The sequence below is a fragment of the Hordeum vulgare genome, chromosome 7H (assembly GCF_904849725.1).
Source record: "Hordeum vulgare subsp. vulgare chromosome 7H, MorexV3_pseudomolecules_assembly, whole genome shotgun sequence".
Classification (NCBI taxonomy): Eukaryota; Viridiplantae; Streptophyta; class Magnoliopsida; order Poales; family Poaceae; genus Hordeum; species Hordeum vulgare.
Window position 1 is genome coordinate 298,470,394 of NC_058524.1, and position 27,763 is coordinate 298,498,156.

The following is a 27,763-nucleotide window of genomic DNA, read 5'->3' on the forward strand; positions in this document are numbered from 1 at the left end:
AAGCTTCTCAGAAGATCTCATCGTCATTAAGTCGCAAGGCCTAGAAGTAATCCTTGGTATGGATTGGTTGGCCAAGCACCAGAGCATCTTGGACTGTGCCAACAGGGCTCTTACCATGACAAGCGACCAAGGGATCAAAGTCAAGTATGTCTCTGAGCTTGTATCCACTCGAGTCCCGCAGGTTAATAACCTATCAGGAGAAGAGTTAGACCGAGTGCCGATTGTCTGTGAGTACCTAGACGTCTTTCCTGATGAGCTACCAGGGATGCCTCCCGACCGAGACATCGAGTTCATCGTTGAGCTCATGCCCGGGTCAAGGCCTATCCATAAGAAGCCTTATAGGATGGGATCCAAAGAGCTGTCAGAGCTGAAGAAGCAGCTAGATGAGTAAGTCAGGAAGGGATTCATTCATCTGAGTGCATCACCTTGGGGATCACCTGTTTTGTTCGTGTCTAAGAAGGATGGGACTATCAGACTGTCCATCGATTATCGTTCTCTCAATGAAGTTACGATCAAGAACAAGTACCCACTCCCCAAGATTGAAGACTTCTTTGACTAGTTAAATGGAGCCAAGGTATTTTCCAAGATCGATCTCTGATCTGGATATTACCAACTGAAGATCCGACCTGAAGACATACCCAAGACTGCATTCGTGACACGGTACAATCTATACGAGTGCACTGTCATGTCATATGGGTTGACAAATGCCTCAGCATACTTCATGCACCTCATGAACAAGGTCTTCGTGGAATACCAGGACAAGTTTGTCATCGTATTCATTGGTGACATGTTAATCTTCTCCCAGTCCAAAGAAGAACATGAGCAACCCTTGAGAAGCTTCGAGAGCACCAACTTTATGCCAAGTTCAGAAAATGCCAATTCTGGCTGCACGAAGTTGGATTCTTGGGTCATACTATGAAGGCAAACGAATTGGCGGTCGATCCTTCCAAGATTAGTACGGTAACCAACTCGGAGTCGCCAATGGATGTGAAGGAACTCAGGAGCTTCCACGGACTCGCGGGATATTACCGCAAGTTCGTAGAAGGATTCTCCTGCATTGCTCGACCCATGACTCGGCTCTTGAAGAAAGGAAAGAAGTTCAAATGGACGCCGGAGTGTGAAGCATGCTTCTAGGAGTTGAAGAAGAGATTGACTACCGCCCTGGCACTGGCTACTCCAGATATCAGCAAGTGGTTTGTGATATATTGTGATGCCTCCAGAACCGGCCTCGGTTGGGTCCTAATGCAAGACGGCAGGGTCGTGGCATGTTTATCACGGCAACTGCACCCGCATGAGGAGAACTATGCCACCCATGATCTCGAGTTGGCAGCAGTAATGCATGCCTTGAAGACATGGCAATATTATCTTCTGGGGAAGCGATGTGAAATATACACTGACCACAAGAATCTGAAGTATATCCTTACTCAACAGAAATTGAATATGAGGCAGCAAAGATGGTTGGAGTTACTCAAAGACTATGACCTCAGCATTCAATACCACCCTGGTAAGGCCAATGTGGTAGTCGATGCCTTAAGAAGGAAGGCCAGCACCTTGAATGTTATGTTCAAGGAAAGGCTACCCGCCTTGTATGAAGAAATGGAAGGCTTCAGGTTGGAGCTAGTTGAACCAGGATTCCTGACTAACCTCGAAGTCAAACTAACGCTGCCAGACGGCATCAAGGAGGCCCAGAAGGGGCACAAGAGCATTGAAGGCATCAAGAAGAAGATCCAGGAAGGCAAGGCCCAAGAAGTCTCGGTGGATGAGCAAGGAGTAGTGTGGGTTGGGAAACGTTTATGCGTACCCAACAAGGCAGAACTCAAGGATTTCATCCCATAGGAAGCCCATGACACACCCTAATCTATTCACCCCGTTGGCACAAAGTTGTACCAAGACCTCCGAGAAAAATTCTTGTGGCATGGCATGAAGAGGGAAATAGTGTCTTATGTTGCCAAGTGCGACGTATGCCAAAGGGTCAAGGCTGAGCATCAACGACCTGCTGGACTGCTACAACCTCTCCAGGTGCTCGAATGGAAGTGGGACCGAGTCGGCATGGACTTTTTCACCGTCTTACCCTGGTCCAGCAGAGGCCATGACTCTATATGGGTCATCGGCGACCATCTAACCAAAGTGTGTCACTTCATCCCGGTCAGTACCACCTATGGGGGCGACAAGCTGGCTAGCCTCTACATTGCGTGTATTGTGAGCCTTCATGGAGTCCCCAAGGAGATCATATCTGACCGGGGCATGCAGTTCAGCTCAAGATTCTGGAAAGAGTTCCAAGAAGCCCTCGGGACCAAGCTCTCTTTCAGCACCGCCTTCCACCCGCAGACGGGCGGACAGACGGAGAGAGTAAACAAGATACTCGAGGATATGCTCCGCGCTTGTGTCATGGAACATGGTGCCAAATGGGAAGACTGTCTGCCATTCGCTGAGTTCTCATACAACAACAGCTACCAGTCCAGTCTCCAGATGGCCCCACTTGAAGTGTTATTCGGACGAAAGTGCCGCACCCCGCTCAACTGGCACGAAACCGGCGAAGGGTTGATTTTTGGGCCAGAAATTCTGCAAGAGGCAGAAGATAAGGTGCACCTTGTCCGAGAAAACCTGAAGGCAGCCAAGCCACGACAAAAGAGCTATGCGGATTCTCACCGCAGAGAAGTGAAGTTCGTTCCCGGAGACCACGTGTACCTCCGTGTCACACCTCTCAAAGGAACCAAGCTTTTCTACGTCAAGGGTAAATTTGCTCCAAGGTGCATTGGTCCTTTTAAGATCACGTTAAGGCGTGGATAAGTTGCTTACTAGTTGGAGCTACCTCTAGAACTTTCGGGTGTGCACAACGTTTTCCACGTGTCATAACTCCGGAAGTGTCTGCAAGCACCGAACCGTCCAAATCTATATAAGGACATTGACCATCAGGCCATCAACCTCCAGCCAGATCTCACTTATCCCGAGAGACTGATTCGCATCTTGGATGAAGCAGAGCATTGCACCAGAAGCCGCACCATCAAGAATTTCAAGGTTCAGTGGATCAACCACACTGAAGCACAAGCAACATGGGAGCATGAAGATTATCTCCGATCTGAATTTCCATACCTTTTTAGCACCTAGCTTAGGAATCTCGGGGACGAGATTCTTGTAAGGGGGGTAGGTCACTCACACCCTGTTTTCACTGCACTTTTACTCTAATTCAAAAATCTAAGTATATTAAAACTTCTCCAAAATCAATGATGTGAGTGACATGGTTGTCATTGTATGCTCGTATGCTTGATTGTGTGTTATCAAAACCATGCTTTTCATAACTTAAATATTCTCAAAATCCTTTCTCTTATTTCTGGTTATTTCAAAACCCTGCTTTGGGTTGCACTACAAGTCCTTGATAGCAAGGAGTGCTTTCACCCAAAGTTGGTGACTTGGTTCTAAAACTATTTATATTATAAATAATTGAGTAAAACCCTGAAAACCTACTCTGTCTATTTTGACCTTTTGAAATATTTCCAAAGGAAATATTCTCGATAAATCCCTAGGAAATTCCAGTGACCTCCCTAATCCATATTTGGTGCCCATATGAAGTTTCACCTTGATCCAAGGTGGTTAGGGTCACCAAATAATTCCAAAACCCTTTGTGTCCAGTATGAAGTTAGAGCAACTCTACATAGCAAAGTTTATCCAATGGAGCTGAAACTTTGCAGGAGTGCCTAATATCTCAAATGAGGACTCCATGCCAAAAATGTTATTTGTGGGACTTGATTTGCCCACACTCCGTTTGGAAGGAACATATCTGCCCATTTAGGAGTGATTTCAAGTTTACATAGCCAAACTTGTCGAATGGAGCCCAAACTTGGTGTAGCCTCATGTTTTTGCACCAAACCTAGTCATGTTAAGTTGCATAGCCAGTGTTGGGTTGCAACCACCCCAAACCACTGTCGAGCACCTTCTGACAGATTGGCAAAACCCCTCTTAACCCCAGCTACACCCACTCCCTTTCTCTCAAACTCCTAGATTAGGTGGCCAGCATCAATGCCCAACACTAGTAAAGTGGCTCTTATGTGGTTCTAAGTACAAAATCCAAAAAACCCAAACGAAGTTTCAGCCCAAGGCTGATAGCATCTGGTTTCCACCCCTCCTTTGACTAGTTGATGCTCCCACGGGATTCAAACAGCTAGGCATCTACAAGCAAGGGCCAAAGACACGCCACATGCGTAAGGCGCCCAGAGCGCGCCAGCATGCCGTAGCATGCCAAAGCTGCGCTCTGGGCGCGCTACAGACAGCAACCAAGGTGGGGGTGGCTCCCTCGGCTAGTTCTAGCCTCCCCGCGGTGTCTCTCCTCTCCCCCGACAGCTCCTCTGCATCAGGCAACCCCCAGGGGCCTTCCTTTCCCGCGCTAAGAGCCGGTGCGACGCGTGCCCTCGCGCACTAGTAGTGGACATAGGAACGCGGCCACGCAGGCATGCCACTCCTCACTTCCCTCTCTCTTGAAGTGAGCTCGGAGGTCCCAAACCACGTCCTGAGACCGTGGTTTCGACCCCAGCCACTCTCTGTGCTCCCCTGTGCGCCACGGTGAAACCACCGGAGCTTCCCACCCAGTGCACAGTCGCAGGCCTATATAAGGCCACCCCTCGCTCCAGCTCCCCTCACTCCACTCCACCTAGACCCCAATCACCTCCCTAGCCACCCCATTGAGCAAGCAGAGCCCCGGTGCTCGAGATCGACCAAGGCCCATCCGCCTCGGAGGTCCGGTCAATCTCCAGCTACACGTTGATTCTCGACCCCTCTGCCCACCTACACACTCCTCGTTACCCCAGGATCATTTCCCCTCTCTTCCCTAAGCGATTCCGTGCCCATAGCCACCACGTCCACCGTTGACCGAAACCTCTCTGCCGCGGCCACGTCGTCACCGTTGAACCAGGACCCCCCGCCCCCCCCCCCCCGTCGTCGACTCGACCACAAGCAGGTAGGCAACGACGAGCCGGACCCATTCCCGACATTGTTAGGGCCTCACGATGTCGGTACCCACGTGTGACAGCCCAAGACCGACGTTCCAGAAGATTCCCCTTCTATTCCGTTTTCGTCGTGTGGCTTATTTTATTTGTGGCATCATCATCGCATCATTCGCATCATTTGCATTGCATCGGCATCTCCGTTGCCGCCAGTTTTGAAAAGTTGCATCCGTTGTTAGTTGCCGGTTCTCGTCGTTGTCCGTTCCGAGCCCGACCACACACGCACGAGCCCGCGACATCGTCAAAATCATTGTTTTTAAAAGTGTGTACGTGGGGACCCCGACTAGCAAGTCGAGTTCGCCGTGCCCAGTGACCCCAAGGATCAATGTTCACTCAATACAGATACTGAATAATAGATTCTTACATCCAAGTACTTAAATTATTACATCAAACGACCAGAAGGTCAGGTTCAAGAGCAAGGCCTAAATCCAAATTAAACAGATACATCGAGTAGCGGAAACTCGTAAGGGCTAAGCGGTGCCCATGCCATCAAGCCTACACCGACAGGCATTCTGACTTGGAAGCGTCCTAGATCGCAGGTTCGTCTCCGACGGCGTACTCGTCGCCAAACTCTGGTCCTTCCATGTCTGGTCAATAATATAACCAGTGGCAAACCAATGAGTACTTTGAATGTACTCGCAAACAGCCCATGATATGAACATTTATAGTGAAAATAACAGTAACATGCATCTTTAGTGGAATGGAATTTTGGTGGAATGATCAGGTATATGCAACAAGTTAAAGAATTACTCTTTAAGAACAGGTTACAGATATCGACATATCTGACACAGGGCTGAACACACCGGGTTCACCCTATATGCCAAGTCATCGGACTTGTCATAATCTCAATGTATTAATGAGGGCTAAACCATCCGGGTTTACCCTATATGCCAAGTCATCGGACTTGTCATAATCTCAATGTATTAATGAGGGCTAAACCATCCGGGTTTACCCTATATGCCAAGTCATCGGACTTGGTCATATCGTTGTGATTATCATAACAACGCCTTTTTAACACCACACACACACACACTTGGTTTATGCGGAAACGCTGGACGTAGTTTAAGCAGCACCACCCAACTGTCCTTGACCGTGGACATGGCTATTCGAATAGTTTGACACTCTACAGAGGTAGTACGCTGGACCCACGAGAAACGGGAAACTTCCATGTCATCCACGACTCGCGGTATATCACATATACCCGAGGTAAGTACCCGATCATCATCTTTCCCCTGACGATACTAGAAAAAGAGGTTCACTCGATTGGTACCCAGCCCACATGTTGTACGTCTTACGAGCACCGACTCTGGACTGTATCAACCATGCAGGGACCAACGGTGTGCCTGGAACTCATAATAATGGCATAGTCGTCCTACCTGGCACGACCCCATCACGAGAGTGACACCGATCACTCCCGCCACTAGTAATGTGGCTCTTTGCTACTACCGACCAGAGTAATCAACAAAGCCCCGTCCCATAAAGGGGTATCGTGGTCGTACTGGTAAGGTTGGGACGGTCGACACATTATAAATCTAATCCGATTTCCGAAACCATACTCAAACAAAAACACCGGTGCATCACTTCACCAAAAGTGATCACCATCTCAACATCACCCTCGGGCATTAGTGGCACCCGACGGGGTTTTCGTAAACTCTTTATTTGACTCATCATCATGCTTGTGATAATATGCTATATCTTTACTTGTCAACATGGTATAACATGACCCTCAAGGGGTAGGGTCAAGCTCAGTGCAATGATCTTACTCTACTAGTCAGCATGACAGTAGCATGATCCTAGTAGATGGTAGGGTCAAGCTCATCATGCTTGTGCTCCGAGGAGCCATGTGAATAACATCACTACCATGCAAGTGCTTCGAAGAAGCCTTCGGTACCATCACCAAAATGATGAACCGACATCGTGATCACATGCAACGGAATAGTACTTGCTATTCTAGCAGGCATCATTTTATATGCTCAAGTCATGGTCAAAGGGCTGCTTGCCTTGGTCAGCTAGGTATCCGGGGTCTTCAAGGTCTGCCGCTCCGGATCCTCCATCACTCGGTAACTCTACCGTCCAGAAAGGAATAAATAAATAATAGCTCACACCAAAACAGATCACATGGTGCTTTTAAAAATGTTGCAGAGCTTGAATAAATTCAGTTTATTATTTTGGAAAATGTTTCCTATGGTTTTTATTAGCTAAGCATATTTATTTAAAAGCAAACAGAAGCAAACAATTGCTTTTAATATCATTTTATTATACCAAATAGTTTCTGTTTTTGATAAATATCAAACACTACAGAATCAATTACTACACATTTTTCGAAAATTACTGGTGGAAGAATCATATTTTTCTACTGGCTAAATATTTTTATAAAAATCATTTAAGTTGCAGGTTAAAAATTAAAAGAAAAAGGTCAAGGGGAAAAGATCCAGCCGGCCCAGCCAGCAGGCCTGGCCACCAGGCGCGCGCGGGCTAGGTTCAAACATGACCTGCGGGACCTTGGGGTCAGCGTCAGCGGCTGTGCGCGCTAGCTGTCCTAGGACACCGACAGGTGGGCTCCACCTGTCGGATCCATCTCCTACCTCCAGCCACAGAGGTGGAGACGGACGCCGGCGAGGCTCCCGTTGTCCTCAGGCCAATCTAGGAGCGGGGATGGATCCCTCGATCCTCCGCCTACCTGCTCGTGGTCGGGACGTCACCGGAGGTGGTCTGGGTCGCCGACGACGAGGTGATCGTGGCGGAAGGGTTTCGGGTCGGCTCGGGGAAGTTGAGGGAAATGGTCCTGGCGTCAAGGGGAGTGTAATGGGAGGTCGGGTAGCGCAGGAGCCGGCGTGTAGCCGGAGATCGACCGGAGCTCCGAGGCGGAGGGGCCTCGGTCGATCTCGAGCACAGGGGCTCTGCGAGCTAGATTGGGTGTCTAGGGGGAGTCTACTGGTTGTGTTGAAGCTGTCTGGAGGGTGCTGGGGTGCCGGGGGGACCTATTTATAGGCCAACGGCGGTGAGCCGACTCGGGCGCGCCGGTGACTCACGGTGGCACGCGTGCGAGCACAGTGAGGTGCTGGCCGCGAAACCACGGGTTCGGGACGTTGTTTAGGACCTCCTGGTGCATCGGCCGCAGAGGGAAAGCAAGTGGGGTCGAGCCGCAGCGACCGTGCATGCCCGGCCGCGTCGGGCGCGCACGGGCACGCTTCGCCTGAGCTCTTGCACGAGGGGAGAGGGTCCCTGGGGGTAGCTTTGCACTAAATGGTTGTCGGGGGAGCGTTTGGACATTACTGGGAGGTTGGGACTCGCCGGGGCGTCGTCCCCTTGCTGGAGGCTCTCTGCAGCGCTCCCAGAGCGCAGTTTTGGCATGCCACGGCATGCTGGCGCGCTCTGGGGCACTTGGGACATGTCTTCCATGTCCTAAGTGTTGCTGGGAGTGTGCCTAGCCGTTGTGGGTTAGTGGGAGCTCGAGCTGGTCAAGGGAGGCAAAGAACACTAGTGTTACCAGTACTGCCCTGCGGCTCAAATTGAAGTTCTTGTCACTAGTGCTTGGAGTTGGGGAGTGGCTGGTTGACTGGGTGCTCAGGGTGTTCTAGGGCTCTAACTAACCAAGTTTGGGGCCTTGACATTGGGTAAAACAGTGGCTAGGAGGATTTTTACCTTCCTGTCAGTAGGTGTTTGACAGTGACTTGGGGTGCTTCCACTCCACCACTGGAACTGAAACTTAACAGGTTTGGTCTTGGGGTAAAAACATGGGGTTTCACCAAATTTGAGCTCCGTTGAACAAGTTTGGCTTTGTAAACTTGAAAATGCCTCAAAATGACTAGTACTGTCCTTTACAAAGGAAGTGTGGCCAAACAGAGTCTCACAAATCCCATCTTTGGTGTGGAGTCCTCATTTGGGGTGTAAAACACCTCTGCAAAGTTTCAGCTCCATTGGAGAAACTTTGCAATGTAGAGTTGTTCCAACTCTTCTTTAGACAGAGAGGGTTTTTGGCTCATTAGGTGCACTTCCCAACCTTGGATGAAGGTGAGATTTTATGTGAGCACCTAATAGTATTTTAAATCACTAATTAATGTTTTTAATGAATGAAAATAATATGTGGATCAGATCACCAACTTTGGTTGGAAGTGCCACTTGGCTTCATGAGCTAGTAGTGTATCCCAACATGATGAAGGTGATCTTGATATAAAGGAAAAAGGGGTTTTGAAGAGAGCAAAATAATAAGTTTTTCATGGGTTTGAGTCATCAAACAAGCAAGCATTCACTCAAACAATGGCTGACATTGCACTCACAACATGATTTGCAAAAGGTTTAACAAGCTCTGATTTTTGCAGCATAAAATACTTGGGGTGAAAAACAGGGTGTGATAGACCTATCCCTCTTACAAGAATCTCGTCCCCGAGATTCCTAAGCTAAGCGTTAAATAGCTCGGGAAATTCTGATCGGAGATAGTCTTCACGTTCCCACGTGGCTTCTGCTTCGGTATGGTTGCTCCACTGAACCTTGAAAAACTTGATGGTGCGGCTTCTGGTACAACGCTCGACTTCATCCAAAATGCGGATCGGTTTCTCTTGGTAGGTAAGGTCCGGTTGAAGGTCAATAGCTTGATGATCAATGCCCTTGTAAAGATCGGGACGGTTTGGCACTTGTAAGCACTTCCGGAGCTGTGACACGTGAAAGACGTTGTGCACACCCGAAAGCTCAGGGGGTAGCTCCAACTGGTAAGCTACTTCCCCGCGCCTTGCCGTGATCTTGAAGGGTCCGATGAACCTTGGAGCTAGCTTCCCCTTGACGTGGAAACGCTTGGTCCCCTTGAGAGGCGTGACTCGCAAGTACGCCTGGTCTCCTGGAAGAAACTCCACGTCTCTACGGCGAGGGTCCGCATAGCTCTTCTGCCTTGACTTAGCTGCCTCCAAGTTCTCTCGGACAAGCTGAACCTTGTCCCCTGCTTCCTGAAGTGCTTCTGGTCCGAAAACTAGTCCTTCACCGGTTTCGGACCAATTGAGCGGGGTGCGGCACTTCCGCCCATATAACGCTTCGAATGGGGCCATCTGAAGACTGGACTGGTAGTTGTTGTTGTAAGAAAACTCAGCAAACGGCAGGCAATCTTCCCACTTGGCAGCATGAGCCAACACACATGCGCGGAGCATCTCCTCAAGTATCTGGTTTACCCTCTCGGTCTGTCCGCCCGTCTGCGGGTGGAAAGCCGTACTGAAGGAGAGTTTGGTTCCGAGAGCTTCTTGAAACTTCTTCCAAAATCTTGAGGTGAATTGCATGCCGCGGTTGGACACGATCTCCTTGGGAACTCCATGGAGACTCACCACTCGATGAATGTATAGACCGGCCAGCTGGCTGCCATCGTAGGTGGTGTTAACGGGGATGAAATGGGCCACCTTGGTCAAATGATCGACTATGACCCAAATGGAGTTATGACCCTTATTCGACCGGGGCAACCCGGTGATGAACTCCATGCCGACTTATCCCTCTTCCATTCCGGCACTTGAAGAGGTTGCAGCAATCCAGCAGGTCACTGGTGTTCAGCCTTGACTCGCTGGCATACATCGTATTTAGCGACATAGGAGCCGATTTCTCTCTTCATGCCATGCCACCAGAATCGTTCTCGGATGTCTTGGTACATCTTGGTACCACCTGGATGGATAGAGTATGGTGTGTCATGAGCCTCTTGCGTGATCAAGTCCTTAAGTTCGGCCTTGTTAGGTACGCATAAGCGCTTCCCGTACCACAGTACTCCTTGCTCATCAATCGAGAATCCTGGGGCTTTGCCTTCTCGCACCTTCCTCTTGAGGCCTTCGATACTCTTGTGTCCTTTCTGGGCTTCCTTGATGTCGTCTGCCAGAGTAGGCTTGACTTCGAGGTTGGCCAGGTATCCTGGTTCGACTATCTCAAGCCCGAAGTCCTCCATCTCTTCATACAAGACGGGTAACCTTTCCTTGAGCGTGACGTTCAAGGAGCCTGCCTTCTGGCTTAAGGCATCGGCTACCTAGTTCGCCTTGCCGGGATGGTACTGAATGCTGAGGTCGTAATCCTTGATTAACTCAAGCCATCTCCACTGCCTCATATTCACCTCCCTTTGAGTGAAGATATATTTCAGACTTTTGTGGTCTGTATATATCTCACATCGCTTCCCGAGAAGGTAATGTCGCCACGTCTTCAGAGCATGCACTACAGCTGCTAGCTCGAGCTCATGGGTGGCGTAGTTCTCCTCATGCGGTCGCAGTTCCCGTGACAAGTACGCCACGACCCTGCCATCTTGCATCAGGACTCCACCGAGCCTGGTTCCAGAGGCATCACAATATATCACGAATTCCTTGTTGATGTCTGGGGTAGCCAATACCGGGGCGGTAGTTAGACTCTTCTTCAACTCTTGGAAGCTTGCTTCACACGCCGGTGTCCACTCGAACTTTCGGCCGTTCTTCAAGAGCTGAGTTATAGGTCGAGCGATGCTGGAGAATCCCTCTACAAACTTGCGGTAGTATCCCGCGAGCCCGAGGAAACTCCTGACATCCTTCACGTCCTTTGGTGATTCCCAGTTGGTTACTGTAGTAATCTTGGACTGATCTACGGCCAAACCACGTGCCGTCAGAGTATGACCCAGAAATCCAACTTCGTTCAGCCAGAACTGACACTTGCTGAATTTGGCATAAAGCTGGTGCTCTCGAAGCTTTCCCAGAACTAACCTCAGGTGTTGCTCATGCTCCTCTTCGGACTTGGAGAAGATTAATATGTCATCGATGAACACGATGACAAACTTGTCCAAATATTCCATGAAGACCTTGTTCATGAGGTATATGAAGTAGGCTGGGGCATTTGTCAAACCGAAGGGCATGACAGTGCATTCATATAGGCCATATCGGGTCACGAATGTAGTCTTGGGTATATCTTCGGGTCGAATCTTCAACTAGTAATATCCTGATCAAAGATCAATCTTGGAAAATACCTTTGCCCCGTTTAACTGGTCAAACAGGTCTTCGATCTTCGGGAGCGGGTACTTGTTCTTAATTGTGACTTCATTAAGAGAACGGTAATCGCGCAGAGTTGAATGGTACCATCCTTCTTTGAAACAAATAGAACACGCGATCCCCAAGGTGATGCACTCGGACGGATGAACCCTTTCCTGAGTTGCTCATCCAGCTGCTTCTTCAGCTCTGCCAGCTCTTCGGAACCCATCCTGTAAGGCTTTTTATATATAGGCCTTGATCCGGGCATGAGCTCGATGATGAACTCGATGTCTCGGTCACGAGGCATTCTGGGTAGCTCGTCAGGAAAGACGTCCGGGTATTCAGAGACTACAGGAACTTGATCAAGCTCTACCTCGCATAGACTGTTGACTCGAGGCACTTGAGCTGATACTGGCTCGGAGACAAACTTTACCTTCACCCCTTGGTTGCTTGTCATGGTAATGGCCGTGTTGGCACAGTCCAAAAGACTCTGGTGCTTGGCCAACCAATCCATGCCGAGGATTACTTCCACACCTTGCGATTTAAGCACAATGAGGTCTGCCAAGAAACTCGTCCCATTGATAACTATCTCGACCCTTCTACACCTTAGGTTGGTCCTCAATACTGTCCCCGGGGTTTGAATTGCCATCTGAGTAGAGTGGCTTTTAAACCACACTTCTCCGCAAACCCTTGAGTCACAAAAGAATGCAAGGCACCACAATCAAACAACACTGTTGCTGGAGTTGAGTTGACGAGGAACGTAGCCAGAATGCAGTCCGGGTCTTCCTGCGCCTCTTCTGCAGTAATGTGATTGATCCGGCCCCTGCCATTGAACTGCTGGTTGCGGGGGGGCTGGTTCCTTCCTGGTGCACCTTGACCGGGGTTGGGTGCATTGGGACACAGTGCGTCGGGCTTCTTGTTGGGGCACTTCCTGGAATAGTGCCCGGTCTGACCACACCCAAAGCAGGTGACCTGCCCTGGAGGGTTGGTCTTGACTCCACCGTTGTTCAACGGCTTGACTACTGGCTTGGCTTGCTGTTGAGGCCGATAATTCTGGTGGAACACCGGATACTTGTACTGCTGCTGCTGAAAGTTGGGTCTTGCAGGTGCTGACTGCCATGGTCTTGGTCTTGCGCTACTGGGTCCTCCACTTCCTATCAGTTTGCGCTTGCGGGTGTCGTCCATCGCATGACGCTTGTCTTCCAGCATAAGCGCCTTGTTAACGAACTCGCTGAAAGTCTAGCAGTCGCAAACCACCAGTTGGTATTGCAGGGACTGTTGTAACCCTTCCATGAAGCATTCCACCTTAGCGGCCTCAGTGTTAACATCTTCGGGCGCGTACCTCGACTAGAGGTTAAACTTCTGCAGGTACTCCTTAACAGTTCCACTGCCCTGCCTCAAGGCTCGGAATTCCCGCTTCTTAATGGTCATCAGTCCAGGTGGAATGTGAGCCGCGCGAAATCCTTCCTTGAACATCACCCAAGTGATGACTTGCCCTATCCGCATGATCTAGAATCCATCCCACCATGCCCTAGCGGTGCCTCCGAGACAGTGAGAAGCATAAAGGACCTTCTCATGATCGTCGGTGCACTTGACCAGCGCAAGGAGGTCTTCAATGGTGCGGATCCAGTCATCGGCGTCCAGTGGTTCAGTCGTCTCCGTGAATATGGGGGGCGTAGTCCGCATGAACTCAGAAAGAGTAGAGCGACCACCGCCATTCCCATTCCGCGGCGGGTTGTCCACCAGGACTTGAGTCAGCTGCTAAATAGCAGCATTGCTGGCTTGACGCTCCTCCCGAAGAGCTTGAAGGAACTGAGCCATCGTCAAGTTCTCAGGAGGAGGTGGTGGCGGAAGGTCTCTAGGCTGCTCGTGGTGACCTCCAGCGTGAGCTTCTCCTTCGGTTCCTTGCGGCGTCCCTGAGGAGCCGGCGCCGGGGTTGCCGAAGGTGCTATTGCGGGTTGCGTTCACCATCCTGTCATAGAAACAGACAGGTCAAAATGCCAGCTTGCTCGGGAATACAAGGATTCGCTCCTAGTAAGAGGAGGTCCAATACGTGCATGTGCCAAGTTTTCAAAACCAAAGTTTTTGACAAACCGGAAATTGCATTCATAAAAACTAGGTGATGTAGTCACTTACAGGCTGCCTAAGGCAATAGGTGACTTACATCGTGCACACATACGTAAATTAAAACGGATACATGGATACCCTATGATCGGGGTACTCCTAATTGCCTACGCTAAATCCTACGCGGCGGACTGCTTGGTCTCAACGGCGGACTCAACAGGATCCTCATCTTCATCAACATCTTCTTCCTTTATAGGAGTGGAAGAAAGAATCCACACATCACGGCGTCTCTTAGGCGAGGCGGCGAAGATCTCAGTGTACTCTTCCGCTGTCAGGCGGCGACTCCGAAGAGGGACTGCCTAGATGGGTAACACACCACCCCTAACAGCAACAGCTGTCCTCCCTTCAGGTGCGCCTGCCTTCTTTACTTTGCGGTTCTGCAACTTCTCAGTGTGGAGCAGGCCCTTGACTAGATGCAGCTCTTGGCGATGCTTGGCTGATTCCTTAACCAGGAAGTGCGTCAGGGTGTCCGACGAGAGGCTGAAGTAGGTCTGAAACCTTAATGGCATCCCATCCTCCGTGGCTGGGGTGAGTGTCCAACTCCCATCCACTCCTTCCTTAATGAAAGGTAGGTGACAAGTGACAGGCTCATTAGCCATCTCAGGGAGGATGCTGCGGAGATGCACGAGCGCCTCTCGTGCAGCCGTCTCCACTGCCAACATCAGCTCTCCCATATGTGGTCCTTCGAAGAACCAACTAGACGGGGAGTCATTAGCCTTCACTATCACGTCCACGTGATATTCCTTAGTGTCGGCGTTGACCCAGTGCTCGTGGTAGAGGAAGATGGGCGTGCGACATACGTGGCACTTCTCGAGACAATCCACCAGGAGTAGTGGAAAGCCGGTCTCCAGAAGCGTCTCAGGTACGGCAGCCATCTACAAGGCATAGGAGAGAAGTCGGAAGGTTGTATGTGCAAAAGTTTTGTGCAAGGTTGGCGTTCTAATGTTCTCAGCTAACGTCCATGCTATCTAAGGCTTCCTATAGTCAGGATGGCTCTGATACCAGTTCTGTGGGGACCCCGACTAGCAAGTCGAGTTCGCCGTGCCAAGTGACCCCAACGATCAATGTTCACTGAACACAAATACTGAATAATAGAATCTTACATCCAAGTACCAAAATTATTACATCAAACGACCAGAAGTTCGGGTTCAAGAGCAAGGCCTAAAGCCAAATTAAACAGATACATTGAGTAGCGGAAACTCGTAAAGGGCTAAGCGGTGCCCATGCCATCAAGCCTACACCGACAGGCATTCTGACTTTGAAGCGTCCTAGATCGCAGGTTCGTCTCCGGCGGCGTACTCGTCGCCAAACTCCGGTCCTTCCATGTCTGGTCAATAATATAACCAGTGGCAAGCCAATGAGTACTTTGAATGTACTTGCAAACAGCCCATGATATGAACATTTATAGTGAAAATAACAGTAACATGCATCTTTAGTGGAATGCAATTTTGGTGGAATGATCAGGTATATGCAACAAGTTAAAGAATTACTCTTTAAGAACAGGTTACAGATATCGACATATCTGACCCAGGGCTGAACACACCGGGTTCACCCTATATGCCAAGTCATCGGACTTGTCATAATCTCAATGTATTAATGAGGGCTAAACCATCCGAGTTTACCCTATATGCCAAGTCATCGGACTTGTCATAATCTCAATGTATTAATAAGGGCTAAACCATCCGGGTTTACCCTATATGCCAAGTCATCGGACTTGGTCATATCGTTGTGATTATCATAACAACACCTTTTTAACACCACACACACAGACACTTGGTTTATGCGGAAACGCTGGACGTAGTTTAAGCAGCACCACCCAACTGTCCTTGACCGTGGACACGGCTACTCGAATAGTTTGACACTCTGCAGAGGTAGTACGTTGGACCCACGAGAAACAGGAAACTTCCATGTCATCCACGACTCGCGGTATATCACATATACCCGAGGTAAGTACCCGATCATCATCTTTCCCCTCACGATACTAGACAAAGAGGTCCACTCGATTGGTACCCAACCCACATGTTGTACGTCTTACGAGCACCGACTCTGGACTGTATAAACCATGCAGGGACCAACGGTGTGCCTGGAACTCATAATAATGTCATAGTCGTCCTACCTGGCACGACCCCATCACGAGAGTGACAGGGATCACTCCCGCCACTAGTAATGTGGCTCTTTGCTAATACTGACCAGAGTAATCAACAAAGCCCCGTCCCATAAAGGGGTATCGTGGTCGTACTGGTAAGGTTGGGACGGTCGACACATCATAAATCTAATCCCATTTCCGAAACCATACTCACACAAAAACACCGGTGCATCATTTCACCAAAAGTGATCACCATCTCATCATCACCCTCAGGCATTAGTGGAACCCGACGGGGGTTTCGTAAACTCTTTATTTGACTCATCATCATGCTTGTGATAATATGCTCTATCTTTACTTGTCAACATGGTATAACATGACCCTCAAGGGGTAGGGTCAAGCTCAGTGCAATGATCTTACTCTACTAGTCAGCATGACAGTAGCATGATCCTAATAGATGGTAGGGTCAAGCTCATCATGCTTGTGCTCCGAGGAGCCATGTGAATAACATCACTACCATGCAAGTGCTTCAAAGAAGCCTTCGGTACCATCACCACAATGATGAACCGGCATCGTGATCACATGCAACGGAAAAGTACTTGCTATTCTAGCATGCATCATTTTATATGCTCAAGTCATGGTCAAAGGGCTGCTTGCCTTGGTCAGCTAGGTATCCGGGGTCTTCAAGGTCTTCCGCTCCGGATCCTCCGTCACTCGGTCACTCTACCGTCGAGAAAGGAATAAATAAATAATAGCTCACACCAAAATAGATCACAAGGTGCTTTTAAAAATGTTGCAAAACTTGAATAAATTCAGTTTATTATTTTGGAAAATGTTTCCTATGGTTTCTATTAGCTAAGCATATTTATTTAAAAGCAAACTGAAGCAAACAATTGCTTTTAATATCATTTTAGTATACCAAAATAGTTTCTGTTTTTGATAAATATCAAACACTACAGAATCAATTACTACACATTTTTAGAAAATTACTGGTGGAAGAATCATATTTTTCTACTGGCTAAATATTTTTATAAAAATCATTTAAGTTGCAGGTTAAAAATTAAAAGAAAAAGGTCAGGGGAAAAGATCCAGCTGGCCCAGCCAGCAGGCCTGGCCACGAGGCACGCGCGGGCTAGGTTCAAACCTGACCTGCGGGCCCCTGGGGTCAGCGTCAGCGGCTGCGCGCGCCGGCTGCCCGAGGACACCGATAGGTGGGCTCCACCTGTCGGGTCCTTCTCCTACCTCCATCCAGAGAGGTGGAGACGGACGCCGGCGAGGCTACCGTTGTCCTCAGGCCAATCTAGGAGCGGGGATGGATCCCTCGTTCCTCCGCCTACCTGCTCGTGGTCGGGACGTCACCGGAGGTGGTCTGGGTCACCGGCGACGAGGTGATCGTGAAAGAAGGGTTTCGGGTCGGCGTCGAACTAGTGGCTAGGGGCACGGATTCGCTCGGGGAAGTTGGGGGAAATGGTCCTGGCGTCAAGGGGAGTGTAATGGGAGGTTGGGCAGCGCAGCAGCCGGCGTGTAGCCGGAGATCGACCGGAGCTCCGAGGCGGAGGGGCCTCGGTCGATCTCGAGCACCGGAGCTCTGCGAGCTCGATTGGGTGGCCAGGGGGAGTTTACTGGTTGTGCTGAAGCTGTCTGGAGGGTGCTGGGGTGCCGGGGGGACCTATTTATAGGCCAACGGCGATGAACTGACTCGGGCGCGCCGATGACTCACCGTGGCGCGTGTGCGAGCACAATGAGGTGCTGGCTGCGAAACCACGGGTTCGGGCCATGGTTTAGGACCTCCTGGTGCATCGGCCGCAGAGGGAAAGCAAGTAGGGTCGAGCCGCAGCGACCGTGCATGCTCGGCCGCGTCGGGAGCGCACGGGCACGCGTCGCCTCAGCTCTTGCGCGAGGGGAGAGGGTCCCTGGGGGTAGCTTTGCACTGAATGGTTATCATGGGAGCGTTTGGACATTACTGGGAGGTTGGGACTGGCTGGGGCGTCGTCCCCTTCCTGGAGGCTCTCTGCAGCACGCCCAGAGCGCAGCTCTGGCATGCCACGGCATGTTGGCACGCTCTGAGCACTTGGGACGTGTCCTCCATGTCCTGAGTGTTGCTGGGAGTGTGCCCAGACATTGTGGGTTAGTGGGAGCTCGAGCTGGTCAAGGGAGGCAAGGAACACTAGTGTTGCCAGTACTGCCCTGCGGCTCAAATTGAATTTCTTGTCACTAGTGCTTGGATTTGGGGAGGGGCTGGCTGACTGGGTGCTCAGGGTGTTCTGGGGCTCTAACTCACCATGTTTGGGGCCTTGACATTGGGTAAAACAGTGCCTAGGAGTGTTTTTACCTTCCTGTCAGTAGGTGTTCGACAGTGACTTGGGGTGCTTCCACTCCACCACTGGAACTGAAACTTAACAGGTTTGGTCTTGGGGTAAAAACATGGGGTTTCACCAAATTTGAGCTCCATTGAACAAGTTTGGCTTTGTAAACTTGAAAATGCCTCAAAATGACCAATACTGTCCTTTACAAAGAAAGTGTGGCCAAACAGAGTCTCACAAATCCCATCTTTGGTGTGGAGTCCTCATTTGGGGTGTAAAACACCTCTGCAAAGTTTCAGCTCCATTGGAGAAACTTTGCAATGTAGAGTTGTTCCAACTCTTCTCTGGATAGAGAGGGTTTTGGGCTCATTAGGTGCACTTCCCCACCTTGGATCAAGGTGAGATTTTATGTGAGCACCTAATATGGCTTGGGAGGGCTCCTGTAATTTTATGGGAATTTATTGAGATCATTTCCTTTGGAAACATCTCAAAAAGCTAAAACATACAGAAATGGTTTTCAGGGTTTTACTCAAATAATATTAATATAAAATAGGGTTGAAAATCTTAGATATGTAAAGTATATGTCCTTGTGAGCTTCCATGAATTTACTCAGAATTTTCTAAGACAGGAAAGTAATTTTCCTTGTGGGAATATCATTCCTGGCTAGAAACAAACATAAATATAAAATAGGAAAATAGTATTTTCAATCACCAATTAATGTTTTTAATGAATTAAAATAACATGTGGATCAGATCACCAACTTTGGTTGGAAGTGCCACTTGGCTTCATGAGCTAGTAGTGTATCCCAACATGATGAAGGTGATCTTGATATAAAGGAAAAAGGGTTTTTGAAGAGAGCAAAATAATAAGTTTTTCATGGGTTTGAGTAATCAAACAAGCAAGCATTCACTCAAACAAGGGCTGACATTGCACTCACAATATTATTTGAAAAAGTTTTAACAAGCTCTGATTTTTGCAACATAAAATACTTGGGGTGAAGAAAAGGGTGTGACAGTGTATAAAACTTTCTCTGATTGGGTTGAAACTTGGGGAGCGGTCTTAATATAGTGTAGGTAGGCCGCCTGCCAAATTTCGTCGCAATCGGAGTTTGTTTGATGCTCGAACCATTATAGTTATAACGGCACTATAGCCGGTCAATTATCGGACGTTTCGCTATTTTAAACTCGATTCCGGGTTGCCCATTTTCCCTCTCATCCCCGCCTAGCCCCTATGCACAGTGCACTGACCCTATGCGCGGCGTAGTCCGAAAACCTCCGGGAACCCGAAACACTCGGTCGTAACCGTTGGACCCGGAGCAACCCCGTTTTACCGCAAATTGTCATCGATTTATCAATTGGATCCCCCTAGCCTATCTTTTCTGGACCATCTGATTAAGATCAGAGGGATCAGATGACCCCTAACCTAGCTACATATAGCGTCCAACCCTAGAACCTAGGACCCATGTCCCATCAACCAATCCTCTCGTGTCCAGCACCGCCGCCACCCTCTCCCTCAAGATCTCCTCCTGACCAACCCCCCTCCTCCTCGTTGTGTGTTTGCATCCAACAGAGTCTCGCCCGCATCAGCAGCTTCCCCGCAGGCGTCGCGCGCAGCAGCAAGCAGCACGCAGTCTCCCAGATTGCCGCCTCCCCTTTGCCTCTAGCCACCGGAGCCCCATGCCCGCTCGCCCCAGTAGCTGCGTGCAGCTTGTGTTGTGGTGCGGGAGCACCCGATCTCCTCTGCCCGCTCCCGTTCAGTGGCCTTGCTGAACCGGCCGTCGCCGTTGACCACCTCCAAGTCGGCCGTCGGAGCCTCTCCTACCCCTACCCTCTCTATTTTTCTCTTCTCCCATCTCTGCTAAGCTCTCTCTCTCTCTCTCTCTCTCTCTCTGTCTTGCAGAAGCAGGACCTGCAGGAGCAGCCGAGCCGCCATGGAGTCTCTCCACATCTGGAGGTGCCGTGCCGTGCCAGCCACCTTGTTGGTGGGAATGGGATCCCCTCGTCCGGATCCGTCGTAACCTGCTCAAACCCCGCCGTTCCCCCCTAGGATGCGCGCCTGAGAGCCGCCTGCAGCGCCGCGCCGCCGCAAGTAGAGCCAAGGCCGGCCTGTTCTTTCTCAGGTTCAGATTCAGTCACAGCGTTTTAATCTCATTCAGACCCTGTGGTTGTATAGGTTCGTTAGGAGACATCTATCGCTTTTAACACGAGCACACAGCCAACCGAGTTGGCTAGCACAACCGGACTTGTTGCAAGAGGTTGTGGGTTCGAGTCCCCATGGAAGCACCATTTTTTCAGTCATTTTATTCCATCATGAGAAGATCAGCTATTTGACATCGATCCCCTATTGTGTCACAAACATGCAGTAGGCAAGATGGTCAATCCATAATTCTAGCAACCTTAGGTTCTTGGTTCGAATCCTAGCCAAGCCCCTAATTTTTTTTGCTGTTATGTATTGTTTTGCATAGCCACACATCCAAGCACATGGGCCATAATCTTTTGCTGGCTGCAGCCTTTTGCATAGATTCGACCTAGTTGTTTTTTTTAGTACGTGTAATTTTTCTTTAGTTTCAGAAAAGCATTGTTTTTCAAACGCTCGTAGTTTCTTAACTGTGCATCGGATCAGAGTGATTTAAGTATGTAACTTGACTAGAATTTTGCGTAGAGTAATATTTTCCAACTCTCATGCATAATTAGAACTGTTTAGTGTGATGTTTGCATCGGTTTGCGTGTCGACGTGTTGAGACGGTTTAGATCGTAACTATTTGTCCGTAGCTCCGTTGGAGATGTGCCATATATGTAAATGATGCAGAACGACGAGTAGAATCACGTGAACCACTCTGCTTTGCCGTTTAAAAAACCTAAAATGTGTTTAGGACAAATCTAGACAGAATTAAGTTTTAACACGTGGGGTCATTTCAGAGATGCTATATGTCGTTTCCGGTCTCATTTAAAATGCCTAGCTAGGTAGATTAATTGTGCTTCACCCCCTTGCCATGTTAACAACATTTTAAATATTGTCGTGTAAATTAAGGGGAGTGACTAAATAATTTAACGTGGAGTTTCGTCGATATGCAACTCGTTGCATATCAAGCTTCACTTAATGTGTAGTGTTTGATTGTTGTGATTGTCATGCCTTGCATTAGTCCGTTCATGCATCATATGTGTTGTACATCGTGTGGTGAATATCGTGAGTTGATTTGTGTTTCCGGTTTGCTTCGTCTCGAAAGAGTTCCACAGCGTGCCGGATTGTGAGGACCCGTTCGACTACGTTGGTTCGCCGACTTCATGGAGTCATTCTTCTTCCAAGCGGGATCTGAGGCAAGATGACCATTTCCCCAGATACCATTACTATCATTGCCATGCTAGTTTTACCGCTTCTATCGCTTATGTCTCGTTGCCTACCACATGTTAAATATCAGCCTCTCAACAATGCCATGATTACCTTCAACCTGTTCGACCTAGCAACCACTGTTTGGCTATGTTACAGCTTGCTTAACCTTGTTGTTAGCGTTGCTAGTTACAGGTGCAGATGCTTCCATGTGATAACATGGGTTCCTTGTCTTATCACCATATTAATTCTATTTAATTTAATGGACCTATATACTTGGTAAAAGGTGGAAGGCTCGGCCTTTCTAGCCTGGTGTTTTGTTCCACCTTTGCCCCATTAGTTTCGGCTACCGGTGTTATGTTCCATAAATGAGCGCTCCTAACACGATCGGGGTTGTTATGGGGACCACCTTGATAATTCGTTTTAGATTAAATCCGGTCTGGCAAGGCCCAAGTTTGGTACTACATTTGCCTAATAACTAATGAACTGCATAGGGAGTAATTAACCCGAGGATAATTTAATCAACCCCCGGGCCAGTGCTCCTCATGAGTGTTGGTTCAAATTGGCACACTACGGGGCCACTGAGGGGCAACCCGAGGTTTGGTTTCTCCTAGTGTGACCCATCCGTCGTGTCCTGAGAACGAGGTATGCGACTCCTATCGGGATCGTCGACACGTCGGGAGGCCTTGCTGGATTAGTTTTCCCTTTGACGAAATATCTTGTGCATCGGGATTCCGGTGATGCTTTGGGTAATCTCAGAGTTGAGGTTTTCCACTAGGGAATCCGACGAGATCGCGAGCTTCGTGATTGAGGATTTCTATGCGGCTTGTGGTAATTTATGATGGACTAGTTGGAGCACCCCTGCAGGGATAAATCTTTTCGGAAAGCCGTGCCCGCGGTTATGTGGCAACGTGCAATCTTTGTTTAACACTGGTTCTAGATAACTTGAAGTTAATTAATTAAAATATGCCAACTGTGTGCGTAACCATGACTGTCTCTTTCGTGAGTTCCTTCTCCGATCGAGGACACGGTGGGGTTATGTCTGACGTAGGTAGGTGATCAGGATCATTCATTGATCATCAGTAGTTCACGTCCGTTATGCGTAGATCTTCCCCCTCTTATTTCTTGTACTCGTAATTTTAGCCACCAAATATATGCTTAGCCGCTGCTGCAACCTCACCACTTAACCATGCCTCACCCATTAAGCTTTGCTAGTCTTGATACCTTTGGAAATGAGATTGCTGAGTCCCCTGTGGCTCACAGATTACTACAACACCAATTGCAGGTACAGGTAAAGGTTACTTGACGCGAGCGCGTTGATTGATCGTTTGGAGTTGCTTCTTCTTCTTCTTCTTCATCGATCTAGGACGGGTTCCAGGCCAGCAGCCTAGGATAGCAAGGATGGACGTCGTTTCATTTTCTCGTTTGGTTTCGTCCGTAGTCGGACCCTGCTCTTATTCTTGATGGTTATGTAATATACTGATGTGACTCTGATATAGCTTGTGGCGAGTGTAAGCCAAACTCTATATATCTCTTCTTTTCAGTACATGTACTTGTAACGATATCCATTCTTGCGACACGACGAGATGCGCTTCTATCCCTGACGAGGCCCTCGTGCCAAATTGAGGATAGGGTCGCATCTTGGGCATGACAAGTTGGTATCAGAGCAGTACCGACCTAGGAGCCCCCTTGATTGATCGAACTTGGCCGAGTCGAGTGTAGTGAAAAGCTGCTTTGAGTCTAGTTACATATCGGAGAGTAGGATTCTTTTTTCTCCTCTTCTATTCTCTGGTGAGGAATCTTGATGTAATAATTTAATTCTACTCCTCTTCCCACTCAAAATATTTTTAGGATCACGCGGGTATTTTGAGGTCTATATGATGCCGATGTGATGGAGTTCTATCTTGGTGCCTCCTATCTGCTTTGAGTTTCAGGGGAGTTGAGCTCCAAGGGATTCTAGAACACATCGTTAACATTCAGATTTCTTACTATCTTAGAACGAAGGATGTTCGTAATTTCTTCAATACTAGTAGTGACGAGATAACCCCGATGTCCCCAGTACTGGTGCAGATTGTTCGGGAGTATTGCCATACTTTGTATCGTTGTGATCACGAGGGTCTGTTGTAGATGAAGGTCCGAGATTCTGGTCGTGTGTTGACGGATGTGATACAGGTGACGGGTTAGTATAGGAGTTGTGTGATATTACTCCTTGTATCCGTGTACCAGATTGCATGACCAGTTATTTCGGGAATTCATAGGTGGGAATTCAAGTAGTTTCTTATAGCACAATCTTCCAATAAATACATTATGTTAGGTTGGGGTTCGACATCTAGTGGATTCCTGTCCACGAAAATATCAGACGAAATCTTTCTCATGAGTTTGTTCTGGCTTTTTGATAAGCCTCATCCCTTTGTTTTGTTGAACTATGGTAATTCAACTTGCTTCGATGTCAAGTGGTGATTTCAGATCTTTCCTAAGAGGTCTTCTCATATTTTTATGTGAGAATGCAAATTCTTTTGTTCGTTCAACGGTCATATCAATTTTTGACAACCGGAGTCATCTTATCAAATCCATTCAATCGGTGTGTTTCTCTCCAAGTGATTCAATCCTTTCCAATGTTGCAAGATCAGTCTCTCATTTTATTTCGGGGTTCATCTCATCTAGCCCAAGTTGTCTTTGTTTTTCCCCACCCTCCCGCCCTTTTTCTCAGTGATTCAATTTTCATCCAAGAGTTTTCTTTCATGTGCTTCCGTTATTTGTTCTTTTCTCTCTTACCCGGTGATTCATTGTGAAGATTCTCAGGAGCTTCGTATTCATCTTTATTCAATCTTGTCATCTTTTCCGGTGAATTTAATTCGATTGTCCGTGTTCATTATATCCAATTCATCCTTGTAATTTTTCCCATGTTGGAAATTCTTATCAGTCTTCTTGTTATTCATTCCTCTCTTTTCTATCTAGAGTGTTGAAGATATCCCAGTAGTTTCTTGTTTTCAATGCCTTAATTATTTTGGGGTGCTACCTCATCTAGTCTTCATTTGTACCGGTGCAATATCTCTCGTTCTAGCAATCTTTTCTAACGGTGGTTTCTTTGCGTGGGCCCATAACCCACAGGTTCTTTCCTAGGATCTCTCCTAGCTCTTTTAATTTTTTTCCGGAGACCTCTAATTCTTTTAAACTATGACGTAAGTATGAATTTCATCAGTCATATACCTTATCCAAGGCCTATTTGAATTAAATATCATATTTGGCTTAACCTTTCATTCTTCTTTATTCCGGAGTGTCTCAGTAATTCTTGGTGTTGTTCTCGTCATCATTCTCAGCTTGCAGTCTGAAGGATTGTTTTCTCGAATCTTGGTTCGTTCTCTTGAAGATTTCATTTCAGTCTTGTGGCATCATCTTGAATTTTGTCAATCATGAGTAATCCCTTTCTGGCTATCCGGTACATTTCTGAGTTGTTTTTATTCTCGATCCTCCGAAGGCCATCATTTTAGAAGATTCTTCGTTCTCAGCTTTCAGCTTTCATCCTCAATTCTTCTCAATTGTTGTCTCTCGTTTATTCGGTGCCTTGTTCTAGTTTTCTCTCAGGTGGCTCATGATCTCTTCATTCTCATGTATCTCCATTAATTCGTGGTGTTCCCATTTATTTGTGAATTCTTACCGGTGCGTCCTTCAATCATGCCTCAAGTGATGCTTATCTCTCTCCTCAATCATTTCTAGAAGAATAAGTTGTATGCTAAATTCGTTGCTGGTCGTCAATTAAACTTGATGAAGGATAAACATAACATAATTCTTATTCCTGTTTCATAGTGATTTCAATCTTTCTTCCGGAGTGGCTCATGATATCAATTCCTTTTTTCTCAAGTGTTCTTATCTTTTCTTTCCCGGAGTTCCAAGTTCTATTAAGTATCTCCTTGTGAGGCTTCATCTAAATCCTGGCAAGGTCACAATCTTATTCTTTTCTACCTTGATATCTTTGCATCATTCATTCGTATACGGAGGTCCTTCTTGGTGGTTCATCAAGGTTTCAATCCATTCTCAAGTGTTCTTCAAGATTCTTGTTGGAGAACCTTAAGAATTCTTTCCCTTGCATTTTAGTGCATTTGTTCTTCCTTTATCCTTTGAGGTGGTATTATAGCATTCTTGTTAGTGTAGGAGCCTCGAAGAGATTTCCTTTCAAGAATGAGATAAATAATCCCACCAATTCTATGATCATGAGATATTTTCAACCCATGATTTCTTCATTGAGCTATCTTGGTTGGATTTCACCTAAAGCTTTTCCTATGGATTGTGCTATCATGGTGCTTGTCATTAATCCAAGTTCTCGATGTATCCTCTTGGTGTAAGAAGTTTTGATATCTTTGCTTTCTTCTACCCTTGTTTTTTTTAGTGGTTGGTTGTCACCTCATATTTGTTGAGATGATTTTCATAAGCCCACTACTATCTTGTTCTTTTCGTTGTTGTTTTTCCAACAACTCCGTCCAATTCTTCTTCCAAGGATGCTTGCCAAGTTCATTGGAGTTAGTAGTTGACATTCTCTCTTCATTCTCTTCTTCCGCTTGAGCTAGTTCATATTCTCTTGTTCTGGAGGCAATGTGATGTTGCTCTTTTGGGTCTATTATGTTGTTCTATCAAGATCATGGTGTTCCCTTGCTCTACTTAGTTGTTTTTTATGAATATTGTCTATTTCTTCCACCTTTTCGAATTTTTTGTCCCATTTTCCTACCGAAGTGCTGCCAATTTTTTTCGTGAATTCTTGCTTGTTTCTCATATCATTCCTCATCTCTTTGCAAATTTCAAGGATCGTTGGTTTCATTCGGTTGTCAATTAAGCGACTAAATTTTACCTCTTGTTCTTTCTCATCCTCTCCCACTTTCATTCTTGGATCTCGGGGCGAGATCCTCTTGTAGTGTAGGAGAGTTGTGACAGCCCGAGACCGACGTTCCAGAAGATTCCCCTTCTATTCCGTTTTCGTCGTGTGGCTTATTTTATTTGTGGCATCATCATCGCATCATGCGCATCATCTGCATTGCATCGGAATCTCCGTTGCCGCCAGTTTTCAAAAGTTGCATCCGTTGTTAGTTGTCGGTTCTCGTCGTTGTCCGTTCCGAGCCCGACCACAGACGCACGCGCCCGCGACATCGTCAAAATCATTGTTTTTAAAAGTGTGTCTAAAACTTTCTCTGATTGGGTTGAAACTTGGGGAGCAGTCTTAATATAGTGTAGCTAGGCCGCCTGCCAAATTTCGTCGCAATCGGAGTTTGTTTGATGCTCGAACCATTATAGTTATAACGGCACTATAGCCGGTCAATTATCGGACGTTTCGCTATTTTAAACTCGATTCCGGGTTGCCCATTTTCCCTCTCATCCCCGCCTAGCCCCTCTGCACAGTGCACCGACCCTACGTGCGGCGTAGTCCAAAAACCTCCGGGAACCCGAAACAAACGGTCGTAACCGTTGGACCCGGATCAACCCCGTTTTACCGCAAATTGTCATCGATTTATCAATTAGATCCCCCTAGCCTAACTTTTCTGGACCATCTGATTAAGATCAGAGGGATCAGATGACCCCTAACCTAGCTATATATAGCGTCCAACCCTAGAACCTAGGACCCCTGTCCCATCAACCAATCCTCTCGTGTCCAGCGCCGCCGCCACCCTCTCCCTCAGGATCTCCTCCTGACCAACCCCCCCCTCCTCCTCGTTGTGCGTTTAAATCCAACAGAGTCTCGCCCGCATCAGCAGCTTCCCCGCAGGCGTCGCGCGCAGCAGCAAGCAGCAGCCAGTCTCCTAGATCGCCGCCTCCCCTTTGCCTCTAGCCGCCGGAGCCCCATGCCCGCTCGACCACAGTAGCTGCGTGCAGCTTGTGTTGTGGTGCGGGAGCACCCGATCTCCTCTGCCCGCTCCCGCTCAGTTGCCTTGCCGAACCGGCCGTCGCCGTTGATCACCTCCAGGTCGGCCGTCGGAGCCTCTCCTTCCCCTACCC